Here is a 6,975-nt window from a genome sequence, read left to right on the forward strand (position 1 = left end):
ATCATATTCAGTTCCCCTGACTTCCCTACCTAGACCAGGACTGCGCTTGAGCAAGAGTGAAAAGGCAGAGCCAAACCATATTACATATAACTCTGCAAAGAAATACAGAGGTTCAACAGTCACCAGACAAACCCAAGAATAACCATTACATTGTGGAAAGTATTTACCATTAAAACATTTTTCATTAAAAGTGGCATTCCTGACACTTCTGTCCTTGTGAAAAGCAATACCAGCCTCACATCAAAGTCTTAAAGAAGAAGTTTCCATTGCTATAATTGACTTCTCTGTTGAAGTTGTGTTGTTCCCCCTTGTACAGAAAATCTCAGCAAGGTTTCCAGGCAGCCAGAAAGTTGTCCTGTTCCATATTTTTGGAGGAATTTGTGGTCACAAGGCAGCTAGGAGAACTTTAAGCTATATCTAGTGTGCAGAGGAAACGTGGGGTAAACACCTACCTCACTGGAACCAATGGTGTGCTTAATGAAAGGTCCTGCTCAACCTATAAGCAAGCTTTGACACTGGAGCAGCTACATAGTCTATCTGTTGACCAACAATTGCCAGAGGACCACAGGAGAGTTAGAAATAATGCAAGAAATAGGCTTGTACAGCATGTTAGGCTTGTACAGCATGTTCCTTCTCCTGATACACCTTTTCTTGCAAGCTTCATTATTGACTTACAAAATCAGATGTGAAGAGCCTACAGAATGAGGCAAAATCTGAGACAAGTAATCTAAAAGGAAACCCAAGAAGGAAACACTCATCGCAGCTGACTTCTAATCCAGCTTGGTTTCAAACCTGCCATTACTCCAGCAGGAAGAGACCCTCATACATAAATCAGTACTGGTCCCAGCAACTACAAATTCACTTCTTCCAGACAGGCACAGCCCTGTTATTTCCCTGAAGTCTGTTTTTTGGGTTGCTAACACATGCAGATTATTAGATCAGCCACTTCAGGAACATGCCCCACATGAGAAGTTACTGTAAAGTCTTCTGGTTTGTGTGCTGCATCTTGGAGACATGACAGGGCAGGCAAGACCCTCCAAAGTAACTAAAGATCTAGAACAGAACTTAACCCAGTTACTCCTGCATTGAGCCCAGTAATTTCCAACTGAACAGGACATCTAAGAGAACATTCCTTCTTGTTTTAAGACCAAAGACTAAGATTACATGATTTCTCTTTGCAGCTTACACCTCACTAATCCTACTTCAAATACAGGTCTGGTATCCAGGTACTATTTTTGTTCACCCACACCAAGGATATGAATTAGTACATTTTCTCCTGGTGATGGCAACCTAAATACTAACAAAGTCATAGCTTCTTTGAGATGTCAATACTTAACTTTGTTCTCTTAACATGAGCTAACTGTAAAGACACTGATGCAATGATGGTGTTGATTTCTCCATTCTCCTAAAAATGTTGAACCCATTCTTCCAATTTTTCTGCCCCTTGGCTAGTCTTTACCGAGCTTAGACCAAAACTGCTGTGAATTGGCTGAGGAAGGGGCAGAAACAAAAGAGTAAAATAAAGGAAACCTCACTTGTGTCTCTCAATGCAAAGGAAACAAAGGCAGTTAAACTACTCTATGAACATGGAAATAAACCAGCTAAACACTACAAACAGCTGAGAACTGGATGAATCTTGTGCCTGCTGCTGCCCAGAGAAGCACTAGATCAGAGAAATGAGAAACCATTTTGGACAAGAACATATGAAAAATGAAGATTGCAAGACAAGTTTCATTGGATTCTTTGCTCAGAAAAAATCTTGTTTTTCTTCATTAAAGCAGAATTTTCTTACATTTCAGGAAATGGGTCAAAAACTGCCTTGCCACTTAAGCTGCATATTACCAGGATACAATCCAGAGCTCACATGTCAGAGACCTGGTCAAGAGATTGTGATGCAGCTGCTCTCATTCCCAACAGAAGACATCCTGCCCAAGTAAAAGGCATCATCTCAGCTCTTCTGCTGCAAAGCCAAGTACACCAGATTGGTGACCAGTGGCCCTCCACTACCCCTATAATACCTGATCTAATGCTGCCTTCCTGCATCAAAGCAAACTTGAGTAGTGCCCATATTTGTGGGCTCTGGCTTCCAGGATCTGGAGCTGATGTTGCCAGAGACTGGATTCTCTTTATAAAAGCCACGTCCTGTTTTGCTACTGAATCTTTACCCAGCAAAACTCAATCTTTGACACATCTCCCCATGTCTACCACTTAAATATCACTGACACATATAATTAACCCCAGGTCAAACATACCACTCTTAACATTTTTGACAATCTGGTTTCAGCTGTTGTAGTGAAGGTCTTTGATTGTGACAAAGATGGGTAACAGACATTAACACATAAGCAGGGTCAAGAATTATCTGCAGAAAGTTTTTCACCCAAGCAGTGAGGATTGTAATCTGTATTTTAATTGCTAAAGAAAAAGGGATTTGTTAGGATTGGTGTCTCTGTACTAACATAAAACATGCTTACACATGAGGAATAATTTTATATGTAGAATAAAATATTACACAGGCTTAAGTAAGGCCCAAAACCATCCAAAACTGGATCTAAAGCTGAACCAGGCTGCCACAGTCAAAGAGGCAAATCACCCAGAAGGGGTGTGGGAATGAAACCATCCCCAGATTTCTTCAAGGCCTGCTTGAGTCCCACTGACATCTCCATTCCTTACCAAACAAGATGCCCAATGCCCACAAACCTGGGCAAACAGCTGAGTGAGAACATGCTAGGAAACCTCATCAGAGCATGAAGTTAACAAGATGCATTCCCCAGCATTTAGTAGCTTCAGTTTGAATCTGGTTTTCTTCCTGTGCCATTAGACACTGCTCAGCCCCAGGACTTTGTGCCAGATGCAAGGATTACCCAGTGAAGTCTCCAGCTAATGCTGCATGGACAGGCACATTAGATGAGCACAGCTCCTGCTCTACTTGTGCCTAAGCCCATCCAGAAGGGGGAATTCCCAGAAATCCCAGATGTTGCAAACACATCCTTTCCCAAGAGGAAAATAAATATTTTCAACATGGTTTCACAGAGCCAAAAGGCCTGGTTTGCTGAATTAGTGTTTGATTACACCCCCGCCTACGCCTGATCTCCTTCACCACTCATCCACCACCCCAGTAGCACCTGTAGCAAACCACCACATCTGTCCTAAAATAATATGGCTGGATAAGCAAAACAAAAATCAGACCTCAAAAGCAGTTTCACACAGTTACACAGTACTACTGCCACTCCAGACTCTTTACAAGCAAATCACAGAGTCACATATATTTCTCACTAAGTTTGCCCACTATGAAATCTCAATGCAGGTGACCTTCTCCTATCCCACCAGCCTGCATTACTACATGGGACAATTTAGCAGGCAACACAAATACATCCAGTCCCTTATCCTCAGGAGACTCCAAACACTGTTTCTAAAGGTTCACACAATGTAATAAAACAAACATTTCTTTGCAGCAAAAAATTTCACATTCCAATAATGTTTCATTTGAATAGAAAAAAAATTTTCATTTTAACACAAAACATACATCAAAACAACTTTTTAACCTTCCCTTTGACAATATAAATAAAAGTAACCCCATCCACGTTTCATCTCAGTCCTCAAACCTAGAGGAAGAGCCCTGTACATCAACCAAAGCTGCCCTCAACAGCACTGCAAAGAACTTAGCCAGAATGAATTCTTGAAGCACCACAGGAGAACTGAGGAGAGATATGAAGAGGATAAAGCTCCACATGGGTACAACAGAGCAATAGCAATAAATACATGACAACAATCAGCTTCACCTTTAGATTTATCTCTCTGAGTATAGTAGATATTTCTCACCTCTGAGCCCATGATGGATGGAGACACACAAGGGCAAGACATCAAGCTGGCTGCCTGGCATAGCTGGTGGAGCTTCTTCTCTTCTTTTGGAATAAAACATGTCCCTGTGTCTTTACCTTGCAATCCAGGTCTGGGTTACAGCTAGGCACTGCTGTCCTGTTGATCACTGATCCCAACTGCCAACACCCCAGGGAGCCTGGGCAGAAGACAAAGCAGAGACCCATCACTAGCTGCCCAAGACCTGCTCCTCCCCAGAGACCCCAACCATTCAATGATGCTTGTGACCAGCATCTTTCTAAACCAAGCCCTGGTGGGTACGTGGAACATGGACTGCCATGGAAATAGAGGCTTAAAAGCTGCAACCAAAATCACCTTGTAGAGAAGTAGAATAATACAGGGCAGGTTCTTCCCTTTCTCAAATGACATCCCAGCTGAAGTCTCCTCCTGGAGATGGAGGCTGACACTCCAGGCAGACTTTATTAGCTAACACTTTTCACTGGGGATACCCATAGCTAAGCCCAAAATGGATCTGCTGGCAGTGCTCACCCCTTGCTGTCACATTGCTGGCACCTGGCCATACCCCTGAGTAAGAAAGCAGACAAAAGAACAGAGAACATTAGGGGATGAACTCCTGGAGCAGCAATAGGCTCATGCTGGAGTTCCACCCCCTTCATTTGCAAATCAGTTCTGACTGACACTATGGCAACTGGGGCACAAGAGTCTTCCTCCTCCAAGGGGAGAAACAGAGTAGCTCCATTCCCATTGCTTATTTTTTCATGCTCAGCACTAAAAAGCTTTATCCAGACTGCAATTACTTCATCATTGACATACAGCACAGACAGGTTTGGGGGGGGGGGAAAGGAAGAAAAAGAAAACCCCATATTTCTGAGGTTCTAGAATGCAATAGAAAGACTTCTGAGCATGCAGGTAAACTCAGTTTAAGACCCTCCAGTCGTATTACAGATATTTTGCTAAGCTTTGTTTCAAAAAGTGAAAGGCGCATTCTTCCACAATACCACTGTTTGCATCCCATAAACTTCAAGAAGGAGCAATGTTTACTCTTGAAAAGCTATTTTGCAAATACTTTTATCAAAAAGACTAGGGGAGTCTAATCCTTTTACACTGTTTTTTTTCCCCTCTCCGACCTCCTTTATCTTCCACCTACCATTTTAGTAAGGCAGAAGAGGAAATAGCAGTTATTCACCAAAAATTCAGCTCATGCTTAAAAAAAAAAAGCAAACCATTAAAAATAGCTTCTGAAAGTGAGTGACACATTTTTCTCTCCCACAAAAAAAACTCCAGGTTTTCCAAAATAACATTAAAAAAGCATTCAACCAGCTTCCTTTACTCAGTATTAACCTGTCTCTCTCTACAAACAGGGCTCCACATTTAAACTTCTTCTAAGAGATGCATAACAAACCAACATTAAGCTTGTTTATTGTTACTTACTAGCTCAAAAGTTTCTGCTTCCCAGCTAAAACACCAGCCTGCACTCACAAGCTCAGAAGAGCTAGATCCAAGGTCAGGCTCCCTAAGCCCAAAGCCTCTTTAACTTTACAACCAACAAATCCATCGCTGGTGAATGTCACAGAGATTATTTTCTAACAGCAGAATGATATTGCTGGCCTAATTGGAGGACAAGCAGACAAAATACTCGCAGAGAGCTGGCCACTAACCTAGCTTTCCTATTCTTCCTCTCCAAGCAAGGCACACTCTTCCATCCTCTCCCCATGCTCAGCACCTTCAACTGTAGAGAAAAGCCTGCTCCAACTGGAGGATGATTTATAGGAGAGGTGTCTTTGGGTGGAGCTTGTCAGGACAGGGAGGGGCTTGTTATGAAGAGATGGGGCTAAAACATACACAGAAGGTGGTCACCAATGTATGATGGACAGCATCAGGAGCATCCCTGCCCTGGCTCTAGAGCAGCACTGCTCTGTAGGGTTTGGGTTCTTTAAGTGTTCTTCTTCAAGTGCATGGCCCACATCAATGTCATGTACTGCCTTATGCATATTAAAGGCAAAGCCAGGCTGGATGCCGGCACGTTGTTCAGCGCTTCACAGCAATAGTTGGCCCATGTTACTGCCTCAAAGTTAGAGGGTGCCTGCACTGATTCCTTGGCCAGGATGTTTGTCTCAATAGCGTTCAAGAAATAGAGGACTCCAAGCCAACTCCTACAATTAAAGTCTCCAGTATTATGCCCAGTAGAATCCACACTAAAACTGCTGCTGAGCCTCATCCAAGTGCTGGCCTATGAAAGTAGGAGAGAAATTCCCCTGTTACAGTTCAAAAGCTTAATTTTAGTTCATGAGTGCTGAAGATTGATCAGAAGAGATGGGAAGCATCAAACATACCTTGATTGACTCTCGTCTCCACTGAGCTGAGCTCTGCCACATGCTGCGTTTAAACTAGGTTGGCCATAAGCCTTCTGGATGCTAGCATGGAAACTGCTCCATGGAGGCAGGAGCCCTGCCAGGGCTTTGGTAGGCTCTGTGTGGTATTGCTGGGGCTTTCCACCTAGAAAGGATCATTAAAAACTGTGCTTTTCAGGGTCTGTGCTAGAAACTGGGATATAGAGCATCCCCATGCAGCAACAGCTCACCAAATAAGTTCATGTTCCCAGTAACAGAGCTCTGCCTCTTCAGCCCTCAGAAACAATGATCGCATATGAAGGTAGAAGGACCAAGAGATCAATGGGGTCTTCTTCAGCTCTACCTCCTTGAGGCTGCATAACCCTGGGGAACAGACCTTGAATCAAATCTTTCTTGTGTCCTGGTACAAGGCAGCACAGGCACCAACAGGGTTTCCAGGTAATGCTGCATTCTCCTGAGAAAGCAGCATCTCCAGCTTGCTTTGCCGATAGAAATACTCCAGCCAAACCATGAATGACGAAGGTGTATTCGGGATGTTCAGAAATTAAATGACACTAAGTGGTGCTAAAGCTAAAATCTGTTTTCATTACAATGAGGTGAAATAAAAAACTTTGCCTGCAAAAGCAGGTGTCTACTACTTATATATATATATATATATATATGTGTTGTCCTTCCCCTATAACAGTATAAAAAAACACTTTGCTCCACAACTCCCTTGCAAGCACTGCGTACCTCTGAAAACCACGCCCAGACTAAGTTATTGAGAGCCAATTATTTCCCTACCATG

At 42.9% G+C, this 6,975-nt stretch overlaps 1 long non-coding RNA gene across 4 annotated transcripts in view; it reads right to left on the reverse strand.

The window, feature by feature from the left end:
• The window catches only part of LOC130595246 (uncharacterized), a 241,969-nt gene extending 236,400 nt beyond the window's left edge, over window positions 1-5,569 (reverse strand). For 3 of the 4 annotated variants that reach the window (XR_008971278.1, XR_008971276.1, XR_008971279.1), the window contains exons 1-3: window positions 5,496-5,569; window positions 3,820-4,015; window positions 2,698-2,883 (exon numbers count right to left, since the gene is read on the reverse strand). This is a non-coding gene — a long non-coding RNA (uncharacterized LOC130595246). Of the gene's footprint in view, window positions 1-2,697; window positions 2,884-3,819; window positions 4,016-5,491 lie in introns of all 4 variants that reach the window. The other variant, XR_008971277.1, reaches the window with a different exon arrangement.
• Between the last annotated feature and the right edge of the window lie 1,406 nt (window positions 5,570-6,975).

This window comes from Pezoporus wallicus, unplaced genomic scaffold (assembly GCF_028554395.1).
Source record: "Pezoporus wallicus isolate ANWC-B61680 ecotype Strahan unplaced genomic scaffold, APGP_CSIRO_Pwel_v1 contig_1035, whole genome shotgun sequence".
Classification (NCBI taxonomy): Eukaryota; Metazoa; Chordata; class Aves; order Psittaciformes; family Psittacidae; genus Pezoporus; species Pezoporus wallicus.